The following is a 14,215-nucleotide window of genomic DNA, read 5'->3' as shown; positions in this document are numbered from 1 at the left end:
TATGTTTTCCTATTAATTGTATTCCTCTTGCCTTAAGAAAGAACTTGGAATTCTCTGTGACAACTCTTCCCATTTTCAAGGAAACATTTTCGCATTTATTGACATTACCCCTTGTGCTGGTTTGAAAGGATGTATGTACCCAAGAAAAGCCATGTTTTAATCCTAATCCCATTTTGTAAAGGCAGTTGTTTCTTCTAATCCCTATTCAGTACTGTATGTTTGGAACTTTAATTAGATTATCTCCCCGGAGATGTGATTCAATCAAGAGTGGTTGTTAAATTGGATTAGGTGGAGACGTGTCTCCATCCACTCCAGGTGGGTCTTGTTATTTTACTGGAGTCATATAAAAAAGGAAACATTTTTGAAGAAAGCAAGAGATTCTGAGAGAGCAGGATGACAGCCATGAGAATCAGGGTCTACTAGCCAGTGACCTTTGGAGATGAAACTCCCAAGGAGCTTCATGAAACAGGAAGCCAGGAGAGAAAGCTAGCAGATGATGCCATGTACACCACATGCCTTTCCAGATGTGAGAGAAACCCTGACCATGTTCACCATGTGCTTTCTCACTTGAGAGAGGAACCCTGAACTTCATTGGCCTTCTTGAACCAAGATATCTTTCCCTGGATGCCTTAGATGGGACATTTCTATAGACTTGCTTTAATTGGAGCATTTTCTTGGCCTTAGAAATGTAAACTAGCAATTTATTAAATTCTCTTTTTTGAAAACCATTCCATTTCTGGTATAATGTATTCTGGCAGCTAGCAAACTAAGACACACCTCCTCAAAAAAAGAAGATGGTATGTGTTCTAAATACCAAGTATGTTCCAATAAGTCACATCAACAATATGTTCAGTAGGATTCTCATTGGTAAAGACTGTATTAGCTAGGGTTCTGTAGAGAAACAGAATCAGCAAGAAATAGCCATAGATATAAAGTTTAAAAAAGTGTCTCACATAACCATGGGAATGTAGATTCCAAAATCTGTAGGGCAGGCTGTGTAACTGATGACTCCAATGAAGAGTCTGGATGAACTCCACAAGGGAGCCTTGCTGGCCAAAGCAGGAAGAGAGACTGTCTCTTCTGAATCCTCATTAAAAGCCTCCCAGTGATTAGATTAAACATCACTCATTGAAGGAGACACTCCCTTGGCTGATTACAAATTCAATCAGCTGTGGATACAGCTGACATGATCATGATTTAATTCTATGAAATGTCCTCATAGTAACAGACAGGCCAGCACTTGCCCAACCAGACAAATGGGCACCACTACCTGGCCAAGTTGCCACATGAACCTGGCCATGACAGTTCACCCCTTATCAACTTGGCAGCTATACACATCCCCTTTAACCATATTTAGTCTCTAAATAGTAAACAATAAAAGACTCATTTTTTTTCCTCACCTAACAATACTCAATTGTCCCACATACAACCAGAATGCATTAAATCTTCCCAGGATAGGGTGCAAGTCCTTGGGTAATATGCATTCTTAAACTTTATATCTTACAAATTAAAAACTATAACATGAACAAAACAGCATTACAGTCCTCATTTGTATAACTGATCATGTAGTCATAGTTCATATTGATCACTACCTTCTTCCACTACTCATTCCATGTTCCATTTACCCTCAGCAAACACTTCAGTTAGCCTTGGTTCTTTGCCTGGTGGGGTGGTGACCCAAATCTTCATTCCTGAAGTTTCAGAGTCATTGGTAGTCCTGCATGGATTGGGTTGTTCCTGTTTTCCGTTAATTTTAATCACAGGGCATGGTAGTTCTAAAAGACGCCCTAGGGGATCTCTTATATTCCAGGAAAGCTCTTCTTTATCTCCATTGTTTAATTGAAGTCCTATTTCCCCCGATAGTCGGGGTCAATAACACCAGCAAGTAAAGTAATCCCCTTCTTGGCTTGTTGATCAAGGGGCATGAGTATCCCAAAGTGACCAGTTGGCAGTCTTCGATTCCAGTTCAATGGAATCATTGCTGTTTCTCCTGGTGGAAGCATGCCCTCTTCTAGAACTTAAACCTGTAAACCAGCAGAGCTCAAGGTTTCAGGGACAGGAAGCAAAAATTTTCCTAGTGGATCACTAGGGTAATAGTGAGGAAGCCACTCTCATTTCTACCCCTCGGTTCCTGGACTCATGGATCCTGGCTATGGGAGAAACAGCACCATACAGTGGATGCTGATTCAGAGCATACACAGCTTCCTGGAAAACAGTACCCCAGCCCTGCAAGGTATTGCCAAAAAGTCAGCACCATAACTGAGTTTTCAAAAGGCCATTCCACTGTTCTATAAATCCAGCTGCTTCTGGATGATGTGGAAGATGGTAAGACCAGAAAATTTCATGTGCCCATTCCCACACTTCATTTGCTGTGAAGTGGGTTCCTTGATCAGAAACAATGCTGTGTGGAATATCATGATGATGGATAAGGCATTCTGTAAGTCCACAGATGATAGTTTGGGCAGAAGCATTGCCTGCAAGGAAAGCAAACCTATATCCAGAGTATGTGTTTGTTCCAGTTAGAACAAATTGCTGCCTCTTCCATGAAGAGAGTGGTCCAATGTAATCAACCTGCCACCATCTAGCCAGCTGCCCACCTCAGGAAATGGTGCCATACTGAGGGCTGAGTGTGGGTCTCTGCTGGGACTCATTGGTGAGTGGAAGTCCATGTGCTGAGCCCATGCATAAACTCCATCCTTACCACCACGAGCCCATTGGGCAATACAGGAGTTGCTAGGGAAAGAAGGTGACTGGTATCCACAGAATGGATCATCTTACCCACTTGATTATTAAAACCTTCCTCCGCTGAAGTCACCCTCTGGTACGCATTCAAGTCACCCTCTGGTAGGAAAGTAGGTGTCCACTTTCGGGTGATACCTGCATATCATGAAGAACCATCTGTAAACCAGGCCCAAGTTTTCTCTTCCTCAGTCAATTCACTATAAGGAACTCCCCAAGAGGCCATAGCTCTGGTCTGGGAAAGAGAAGGTAATATGACAGTTGTGCAGACCATGGGCATTTGGGCCACTTCCTTGTGTATCTTGCTTATGCCTTCAGGACCTATTCTGGCCCTATCTCATATATAACCTTTCCATTTTACGATGGACTGCTGCTGTGCATGCCCAACTCTATAGGTTGGTGGGTCAGACAACACCCAGCTCATCGTAGACAACTCAGGTGTCATGGTAACTTGGTGGTCCATGCTTAAGCATTCAATCTCTACTAAGGCCCAGAAGCAGGTCAAAAGCTGTTTCTCAAAAGGAGAATAGTTATCTGCAGCAGATGGTAAGGCTTTGCTCCAAAATCCTAAGGGTCTGTGCTGTGATTCTCCTACAGGGGCCTGCCAAAGGCTCCAGACTGCATCCTTATTTGTCACTGACACTTCCACCACCATTGAATCTGCTGGATCCTGTGGTCCAAGTGGCAGAGCAGCTTGTACAGCAGCCTAGACCTGTCAAGAGCCTCCTTTCGTTCAGGTCCCCACTCAAAATTAGCAGCTTTCCTGATCACTTCATAAATGGTCCAGAGTAGCACACCCAGATGAGGAATATGTTGTCACCCAAATCCAAAGAGACCAACTAGGCATCATGCCTCTTTTTTGGTCATAGGAGGGATCAGATGCAGCTTATCCTTCACCTTAGAAGGGATATGTTGACATGAGCGACACCACTGGACCCCTAGAAATTTCACTCACGTGGAAGGTCCTGGGATTTTTGTTGGATTTATCTTCCATCCTCTGACACACAAATGCCTTACCAATAAGTCTAGAGTAGTTGCTACCTCCTGCTTCCTAGGCCCAATCAACATGATATCATCAGTATATTGGACCACTATTATGCCTTGTGGGAGGGAGAAATGATCAACGTCCTTGCAGACAACATTATGACATAGGGTTGGAGAATTGATATACCCTTGAGGTAGGACAATGAGAGTATATTGCTGACCTTGTCAACCAAAAGCAAACTGTTTCTGGTTGTCCTTACTAATAGCTAAGGGAAAAAGCATTTGCCAGATCAATAGCTGAATACCGGGTACCAGGGGATGTACTGATTTTCTCAAGCAATGATACCACATCTGGAACAGCAGCTGCAATTGGAGTCACCATCTGGATGAACTTATGATAATCCACTGTCAGCCTCCAAGACTCATCTGTTTTCTGCACAGGCCAAATATGACAGTTGAATGGGCATGCGGTGGTAATCACCACCCCTGCATCCTTCAAATTCTTAAGAGTAGCAGTAATCTCTGCACTTCTCCAGGAATCCAGCATTGCTTCTGATTTACTATTTTTCTAGGTAGGGGCAGTTCTAGTGGCTTCCACTTAGCTTTTCCTACCAAAATACCCTTCACTTCATAAGTTAGAGAACCAATGTGGGGATTCTGCCTGTTGATCAGTATGTCTATTCCAATTATGCATCCTGTAACTGGGGAAATAACTATAGAATGGGTCTGGGGGCCCACTGGACCCACTGTGAGATGGATCTGAGCTAAAATTCCATAAATAACCTAACCTCCATAAGCCCCCACTCTGACTGGTGGACCAGAGTGACGTTTTGGGTTCCCTGGAATTAATGTCTCTTCTGAACCAGTGTCTAATAATCCCCAAAATATCTGATCATTTCCTTTTCCCCAATGCACAGTTACCATGGTAAAAGGCCGTTGGTCTCCTTGGGGAAGGATTGGAGGAAGATCAACAGTGTAAATATGCAGTAGTGTAAAAGGGTCCTCCCCCCAAAGTATGTGGCCTTCCACCTCATTTAAGGGGTTCTGGGTCTGTTAACTGTCTCAAGTCTGGAAATTGATTAAGGGACCGTGTCTTTGTGTTTTTTAATTCATGTTAGACTTCTGTTCACTTGACCTAAACTCTTTTGTTTATATATCTCAAACAAGAATTTAGTAGATTGCCTATCTATTGTACTTCTAGGTACCCCATGATCTACTAACCAACGCCACAATTCTCTGTGAGTCAGATTTTTATTTTTATTTTTTTACATGGGCAGGCACCCAGGAAGTGAACCCGGGTCCTCTGGCATCACAGGTAAGCATTCCTGCCTGCTGAGCCACTGTGGCCCACCCAAGTCAGATTATTTTGACTCCTGCTTTGAGTTTGCTATCTATTATGATAGCCATGTCCACCTTGTCTTTGGCGATTAAGTTCTGCCACCTGGCTTCTGCCATCTCGAGATCCCATTATTCCCATTGTGTTTAAAGATTCCCACTCAGTAACAGCAGTTCCCACAGTAATATCTGACCTACAGAGAAGTACAGCTACAGAGCTCTTCAGGGATAATGATGCTAGTCTCATAAATTTATGTCTCACAGTTCTGGTAAAAGGTGCATCCTCTGGACATTCTTGGGGTGTATGAGCAGGCTTTCCATGATAAATCCACTGTAACAGTCCAATCTTTCTAAGCCTCTGGATCCCCTCATCTGCATTATACCAGGGCAGTTCTGGCATTTCAACATCAAGTAATGTCAGCCACATTTTGATCCATATTTCAGCCAACAATCCAAACAAATTCTTAATGCCTTTTTTAACCACTCGAGCTATAACATTGAATGCAGAATCTGTGCTTAGTGGGCCCATATCAATAAATTCAGCATGATATAGTTTTATATTTCTCCTACCATTATTCCACACCCTTAAAATACATCACTACACATATTCCTCTGATTTCTGTCTATATAAATTGGGAAACTCACACAGTTCTTTTGGAGAATAACATACCTCCTCATGGGTGGTACTTTGTACCTCACCTTTGGGACCTATTGAGACTTTAGTCCAGTATCAGGTCTGGAAGAAATGAGGGATGGTGGGGGTGGGTCATGAAAGAATTTAGAAGTATCTTCCAAGCCATTTGCTTTAGGGCATTCATTTGCAGTTTCATCTGGTGAAACAAGATTAATCACTCTAGGGCTAATGGCTTCAGGAGGAGGTAGGGTGGCCAACTCCTCAGGGCAGGCTGGAGGTGCGGTGGTTATGTCCTCAGGGCAGACTATTATAGTGTTATCTAGAGAAGATTTAGCATGACCTAAGCTTTCAACCTTTCCTTCAACATCATTATGAATCCATATCCTGCCATCCCATTTTTCGGAGTCCCATTCCTTTCCGATCAATGCCCTCACTTTAAAGGCAGACACCATGCAAGATTGAGATTTCAGTTTATGTTGTAAAGTTGCTACTCTAAGAATAAGATTCTGGATCTGATTTTTAGAGAGGTCAAGTCTGTGGCTATAGGAAATAAGATTTTCCTTCAGGACACTCATAGAAACATTTATGTTTATCAGACTGCTTAAGCTTCTCATTTATAGCCTTAGACCCATCTCTTTCACTCATTAATGTATACAGTGTATCTAACAACAACCAGCCAGCATTTTTTTTAAATTTTTTTATTAACGGAATGAAAAAAAAAAAGAAATTAACACAACATTTAGAAATCATACCGTTCTACATATGCACTCAGTAATTCTTAACATCATCACATAGATGCATGATCATCGTTTCTTAGTACATTTGCATCGGTTTAGAGGAACTAGCAACACAACAGAAAAAGATATAAAATGTTAATATAAAGAAAAGAAATAAAAGTAGTAATAATAGTAAAAAACAACAACAACAAACAAACAAACAAGCAAACAAAAACAAAAAAAACCCTATAGCTCAGATGCAGCTTCATTCAGTGTTTTAACATGATTACTTTACAATTAGGTATTATTGTGCTGTCTATTTTTGAGTTTTTGTATCTAGTCCTGTTGCACAGTCTGTATCCCTTCAGCTTCAATTACCCATTGTCTTACCCTGTTTCTAACTCCTGCTGAACTCTGTTACCAATGACATATTCCAAGTTTATTCTCGAATGTCCGTTCACATCAGTGGGACCATACAGTATTTGTCCTTTAGTTTTTGGCTGGATTCACTCAGCATAATATTCTCTAGGTCCATCCATGTTATTACATGGTTCATAAGTTTATCTTGTCTTAAAGCTGCATAATATTCCATCGTATGTATATACCACAGTTTGTTTAGCCATTCTTCTGTTGATGGACATTTTGGCTGTTTCCATCTCTTTGCAATTGTAAATAACGCTGCTATAAACATTGGTGTGCAAATGTCCGTTTGTGTCTTTGCCCTTAAGTCCTTTGAGTAGATACCTAGCAATGGTATTGCTGGGTCGTATGGCAATTCTATATTCAGCTTTTTGAGGAACCGCCAAACTGCCTTCCACAGTGGTTGCACCCTTTGACATTCCCATCAACAGTGGATAAGTGTGCCTCTTTCTCCGCATCCTCTCCAGCACTTGTCATTTTCTGTTTTGTTGATAATGGCCATTCTGGTGGGTGTGAGATGATATCTCATTGTGGTTTTGATTTGCATTTCTCTAATGGCCAGGGACATTGAGCATCTCTTCATGTGCCTCTTGGCCATCCATATTTCTTCTTCTGGTAGGTGTCTGCTCAAGTCTTTTTCCCATTTTGTAATTGGGTTGGCTGTCTTTTTGTTGTTGAGTTGAACAATCTCTTTATAAATTCTGGATACTAGACCTTTATCTGATATGTCGTTTCCAAATATTGTCTCCCATTGTGTAGGCTGTCTTTCTACTTTCTTGATGAAGTTCTTTGATGCACAAAAGTGTTTAATTTTGAGGAGCTCCCATTTATTTCTTTCTTTCTTCAGTGCTCTTGCTTTAGGTTTAAGGTCCATAAAACCGCCTCCAGTTGTAAGATTCGTAAGATATCTCCCTACATTTTCCTCTAACTGTTTTATGGTCTTAGAACTAATGTTTAGATCTTTGATCCATTTTGAGTTAATTTTTGTATAAGGTGTGAGATACAGGTCTTCTTTCATTCTTTTAATTATGAATATCCAGTTCTCTAGGCACCATTTATTGAAGAGACTGTTCTGTCCCAGGTGAGTTGGCTTGACTGCCTTATCAAAGATCAAATGTCCATAGATGAGAGGGTCTATATCTGAGCACTCTATTCGATTCCATTGGTCGATATATCTATCTTTATGCCAATACCATGCTGTTTTGACCACTGTGGCTTCATAATATGCCTTAAAGTCAGGCATCGCGAGACCTCCAGCTTCGTTTTTTTTCCTCAAGATGTTTTTAGCAATTCGGGGCACACTGCCCTTCCAGATAAATTTGCTTATTGGTTTTTCTAATTCTGAAAAATAAGTTGTTGGGATTTTGATTGGTATTGCATTGAATCTGTAGATGAGTTTAGGTAGGATTGACATCTTAATTATATTTGGTCTTCCAATCCATGAACACGGTATGCCCTTCCATCTATTTAGGTCTTCTGTGATTTCTTTTAGCAGTTTTTTGTAGTTTTCTTTATATAGGTTTTTTGTCTTTTTGGTTAAATTTATTCCTAGGTATTTTATTCTTTTAGTTGCGATTGTAAAAGGGATTCGTTTCTTGATTTCCGCCTCAGCTTGTTCATTACTAGTGTATAGAAAAGCTACAGATTTTTGAATGTTGATCTTGTAGCCTGCTACTTTGCTGTACTCATTTATTAGCTCTAGTAATTTTGTTGTGGATTTTTCTGGGTTTTCTACGTATAGTATCATATCATCTGCAAACAATGATGGTTTTACTTCTTCCTTTCCAATTTTGATGCCTTGTATTTCTTTTTCTTGCCTAATTGCTCTGGCTAGAACTTCCAACACAATTTTGAATAATAGTGGTGATAGTGGACATCCTTGTCTTGTTCCTGATCTTAGGGGGAAAGTTTTCAATTTTTCCCCATTGAGGATGATATTAGCTGTGGGTTTTTCATATATTCCCTCTATCATTTTAAGGAAGTTCCCTTGTATTCCTATCTTTTGAAGTGTTTTCAGCAGGAAAGGATGTTGAATCTTGTCAAATGCCTTCTCTGCATCAATTGAGATGATCATGTGATTTTTCTGCTTTGATTTGTTGATATGGTGTATTACATTAATTGATTTTCTTATGCTGAACCATCCTTGCATACCTGGGATGAATCCTACTTGGTCATGATGTATAATTCTTTTAATGTGTTGTTGGATACGATTTGCTAGAATTTTATTGAGGATTTTTGCATCTATATTCATTAGAGAGATTGGTCTGTAGTTTTCTTTTTTTGTAATATCTTTGCCTGGTTTTGGTATGAGGGTGATGTTGGCTTCATAGAATGAGTTAGGTAGTTTTCCCTCCACTTCGATTATGTTGAAGAGTTTGAGGAGAGTAGGTACTAATTCTTTCTGGAATGTTTGATGGAATTCACATGTGAAGCTGTCTGGTCCTGGACTTTTCTTTTTAGGGAGCTTTTGAATAACTAATTCAATCTCTTTACTTGTGATTGGTTTGTTGAGGTCGTCTATTTCTTCTTGAGTCAAAGTTGGTTGTTCATGTCTTTCCAGGAACCCATCCATTTCATCTAAATTGTTGTATTTATTAGCATAAAGTTGTTCATAGTATCCTGTTATTACCTCCTTTATTTCTGTGAGGTCAGTAGTTATGTCTCCTCTTCCATTTCTAATCTTATTTATTTGCATCCTCTCTCTTCTTCTTTTTGTCAATCTTGCTAAGGGCCCCTCAATCTTGTTGATTTTCTCATAGAACCAACTTCTGGTCTTATTGATTTTCTCTATTGTTTTCATGTTTTCAATTTCATTTATTTCTGCTCTAATCTTTGTTATTTCTTTCCTTTTGCTTGCTTTGGGATTAGTTTGCTGTTCTTTCTCCAGTTCTTCCAAGTGGACAGTTAATTCCTGCATTTTTGCCTTTTCTTCTTTTCTGATAAAGGCATTTAGGGCAATAAATTTCCCTCTTAGCACTGCCTTTGCTGCGTCCCATAAATTTTGATATGTTGTGTCTTCATTTTCATTTGCCTCTAGGTATTTACTAATTTCTCTTGCAATTTCTTCTTTGACCCACTTGTTGTTTAAGAGTGTGTTGTTGAGCCTCCATGTATTTATGAATTTTCTGGCACTCCGCCTATTATTGATTTCCAACTTCATTCCTTTATGATCCGAGAAAGTGTTGTGTATGATTTCAATCTTTTTAAATTTGTTAAGACTTGCTTTGTGACCCAGCATATGGTCTATCTTTGAGAATGATCCATGAGCATTTGAAAAAAAGGTGTATCCTGCTGTTGTGGGATGTAATGTCCTATAAATGTCTGTTAAGTCTAGCTCATTTATAGTAATATTCAGGTTCTCTATTTCTTTATTGATCCTCTGTCTAGATGTTCTGTCCATTGATGAGAGTGGTGAATTGAAGTCTCCAACTATTATGGTATATGTGTCTATTTCCCTTTTCAGTGTTTGCAGTGTATTCCTCACGTATTTGGGGGCATTCTGGTTTGGTGCGTAAATATTTATGATTGTTATGTCTTCTTGCTTAATTGTTCCTTTTAATAGTATATAGTGTCCTTCTTTGTCTCTTTTAACTGTTTTACATTTGAAGTCTAATTTGCTGGATATTAGTATAGCCACTCCTGCTCTTTTCTGGTTGTTGTTTGCATGAAATATCTTTTCCCAACCTTTCACTTTCAACCTATATTTATCTTTGGGTCTAAGATGTGTTTCCTGTAGACAGCATATAGAAGGATCCTGTTTTTTAATCCATTCTGCCAGTCTATGTCTTTTGATTGGGGAATTCAGTCCATTAACATTTAGTGTTATTACTGTTTGGATAATATTTTCCTCTACCATTTTGCCTTTTGTATTATATATATCATATCTGACTTTCCTTCTTTCTACACTTTTCTCCATGCCTCTCTCTTCTGTCTTTTTGTATCTGACTCTAGTGCTTCCTTTAGTATTTCTTGCAGAGCTGGTCTCTTGGTCACAAATTCTCTCAGTGACTTTTTGTCTGAGAATGTTTTAATTTCTCCCTCATTTTTGAAGGACAATTTTGCTGGATATAGGAGTCTTGGCTGGCAGTTTTTCTCTTTTAGTAACTTAAATATATCATCCCACTGTCTTCTAGCTTCCATGGTTTCTGCTGAGAAATCTAGACATAGTCTTATTGGGTTTCCCTTGTATGTGATGGATTGCTTCTCTCTCGCTGCTTTCAAGATCCTCTCTTTCTTTTTGACCTCTGACATTCTACCTAGTAAGTGTCTTGGGGAACGCCTATTTGTGTCTAATCTCTTTGGGGTGTGCTGCACTTCTTGGATCTGTAATTTTAGGTCTTTCATAAGAGTTGGGAAATTTTCAGTGATAATTTCTTCCATTAGTTTTTCTCCTCCTTTTCCCTTCTCTTCTCCTTCTGGGACACCCACTACACATATATTTGTACGGTTCACATTGTCTTTGAGTTCCCTGATACCTTGTTCAAATTTTTCCATTCTTTTCCGGATAGTTTCTGTTTCTTTTTGGAATGCAGATGTTTCATCCTCCAAATCACTAATTCTATCTTCTGTCTCTTTAAATCTGTCATTGTAGGTATCCATTGTTTTTTCCATCTTTTCTACTTTATCTTTCACTTCCATAAGTTCTGTGATTTGTTTTTTCAGTTTTCTATTTCTTCTTTATGTTCAGCCCATGTCTTCTTCATGTCCTCCCTCAATTTATCGATTTCGTTTTTGAAGAGGTTTTCCATTTCTGTTCGTATATTCAGCATTAGTTGTTTCATCTCCTGTATCTCATTTGAACTATTGGTTTGTTCGTTTGACTGGGCCATATGTTCAATTTTCTGAGCGTGATCCATTATCTTCTGCTGGCGTCTGGGCATTTAGTCAGATTTCCCTGGGTGTTCGACCCCACAGGTTGAAAGATTTTTCTGTGCAATCTCTGGGTTCTGTTTTTCTTATCCTGCCCAGTAGGTGGTGCTCGTGGCACATGTTTGTCTATGGGTTCCACCAGTGAAAGTTGCTGTGGGTCCTTTAACTCTGGAAAATTCTCGCCATAGGGGAGGTTTGGCAGCCGAAGCGTCTTGGAAGAGTGCCAGCTGGCCTGGGGTTCCGAATGCAGGGAGGGTCGCCAGCCGCCGCAGCACGGGAGAGCATCCGGCTGAATTAGCTAGTCGGCCCGGGGCACCAAGCGTGGCGGGAGGGGGCCAGCTGTCGCAGCCCGGGAGAGTGCACTGTTCCCAGCCGGATGGGGGAGTCACGTGTTTGGAAGGGATCCCCCGGTCACTGTTCTCCGCAGTCTGGGGATTTCCGACCCAACTCTCTCAGTTGGTCCGGGGGGCCTCGCATGGTGGGGGCACCAGCCGCTGCGGCCTAAGGGACCGTCTGTCCAATTCTACCTGCTGGCCTGGGAAGGTGGAAGGGAGGGACTCCAGTCGCTTGCCGTCCCACCCAGGAATGCCCATGCCCCTTGGTGATTTCACCGGAGCTGGTTCTCCCAGATAGTCAGCCATTCCAGGATGGGGTAGTCCGTCCCTTTGATCTCCCTCGTGGCTCCGGGAGCTGCTCTGTATTATCTCCACTCCCCCAGTAGCTGTTCTGGAGGAGGAAAGGTGAGGGTGGCAAGGCTGTTGAGGCTGGTGGCAGAGGAGCCGGTGAAGGCAGAAGAGGGGAGAGGAGGGCGGGCGGGTCTGCTGCTGCGGGGCGTGGGTGCTGCGTGGCGGGCCGGCGGACAAAAGACCAGCCAGCATTTTTATACCTTCTTTTTCCACAAAACTCCATAAAGGTGTAAAAATATGTTATCCCCCAGAGTCTGGCTTTCTACAAGGGAAGCATTAGAAGAATCTAATGGTGATGTTTTGACTATCTCTTTTACCGACTCACCCCATGGATTGGCAGTATCATTCTTATTATGGGAATCAGAGTCCTTAGTGCCTTTGAGTACAGTCAGAGTAGACAACCAATAGTAAAAACCCATTTTTAAGATTTTATTTCTTAAGAATCACTCCTGGTACCAAGCTGTATTAGGTAGAGTCCACTAGGGAAACAGAATCAGCAGGAAATAGCCATAGATAGAAAATTTATAAAAGTGTCTTATGTAACCATGGGAATGTAGATTCCAAAATCCATAGGGCAGGCTGTGAAGCTGACGACTCCAATGAAGGGCCTGGATAAACTCCACAGGAGAGGCCTATTGGCCAAATCAGGAAGAGAGGTCTCTTCTGAATCCTCATTAAAAGCCTTCCAGTGATTAGATTAAACATCACTTATTGCAGGAGACACTCCCCTTGGCTGATTACAAATTCAATCAGCTTTGGATGCAGTGGATGTGATCATGATTTTATTCTATGAAATGTCCTCATAGTAGCAGACAGGTCAGCGCTTGCCCAACCAGACAAACAGGCACCACCACCTGGCCAAGTTGACATATGAACCTGACCATGACAGAGGGTATGTGTTCTAAATACCAAATATATTCCAATAATTCACATCAGCAATGTGCTCAGTAGGTGCTTCATTGATAAGGATTTTTTTAAATATGGGTTTTAATAATACCTCCTCAAAGCAGATCCAAGACCAACATGACAGGTGCATTTCAGTGAACACAAGCAACACTTCTTTTATTTTTCCATTGATTATTCATGTTCTAATTAGAGACACTTCCTATCCCAAATCAGTTGGTCAGGAGCATTGGGGCCCAAGAACATGAGATTTGGCTGTCCAGGTCTCACAAGCCAAGCCACTTGGTCCTCTGACATGACTGGAGTTGGTGTACTAGGCCGTGGTGAGGGGTTTACCTCTTGGCAGTCACTGAGGCATCAAGAGATCCTGGGAAAGCTAATGGGACTCCCATTGGGAAAGCCAAGAAGCAGGTGAGCTGTGTGTCTGGGCCTCTGGACCTCTGCCCCCTCCCATTGCTTGAACATAGGGACTCAGAGCAGGTGAGGAGATCAGCAGTCAGAGGGACTGTCCCATACCAGGCCAGCAGCAGCTTGACAAGGGACATGTTTGAAAATGGTGCCAGGAAGCCCTGTGGTTCCATGGAGCATCTCAGGGTGATTCTAGGGGCAGGGGTTCCAAATCCTCCCTCCTGACACATCTACGCAGCTCTACATGTATACATGGCAGTCCCAAGCACGGCATGACTGCCTTCAGCTACTCTACATAAACTCTTGTTTTAGGAAAGGTGATTGCAGTTAAAAACTCTGGATCATCATTGGCATAATGACTAAAGTATGGACTTTGACATAGACAAATTGTGTTTGAATCTCAAACAACCTGACCCCTTTGCATTTGTCAGGCAGCCTCCCAGAACCTTATTTCTCTTCCCAAGGAAATGAGACAAATAATGGCTGTTTCACAGAGTGTTTGTGACAAATGAGAGAAGGAA

At 41.3% G+C, this 14,215-nt stretch overlaps 2 long non-coding RNA genes across 2 annotated transcripts in view; both read right to left on the bottom strand.

Moving 5' to 3' along the window:
- LOC143676195 (uncharacterized) overlaps positions 1-14,215 on the bottom strand; it is a 264,759-nt gene that overhangs the window by 39,174 nt on the left and 211,370 nt on the right. The gene's annotated exons all lie outside the window — the stretch shown is intronic.
- The window catches only part of LOC143676196 (uncharacterized), a 94,837-nt gene that overhangs the window by 2,405 nt on the left and 78,217 nt on the right, over positions 1-14,215 (bottom strand). The window lies entirely within an intron of this gene.

The sequence above is a fragment of the Tamandua tetradactyla genome, chromosome 3, assembly GCF_023851605.1.
Source record: "Tamandua tetradactyla isolate mTamTet1 chromosome 3, mTamTet1.pri, whole genome shotgun sequence".
Classification (NCBI taxonomy): Eukaryota; Metazoa; Chordata; class Mammalia; order Pilosa; family Myrmecophagidae; genus Tamandua; species Tamandua tetradactyla.
Note: the sequence above shows the minus strand (reverse complement) of the source record. Positions and strands in the feature narration are given on the sequence as shown.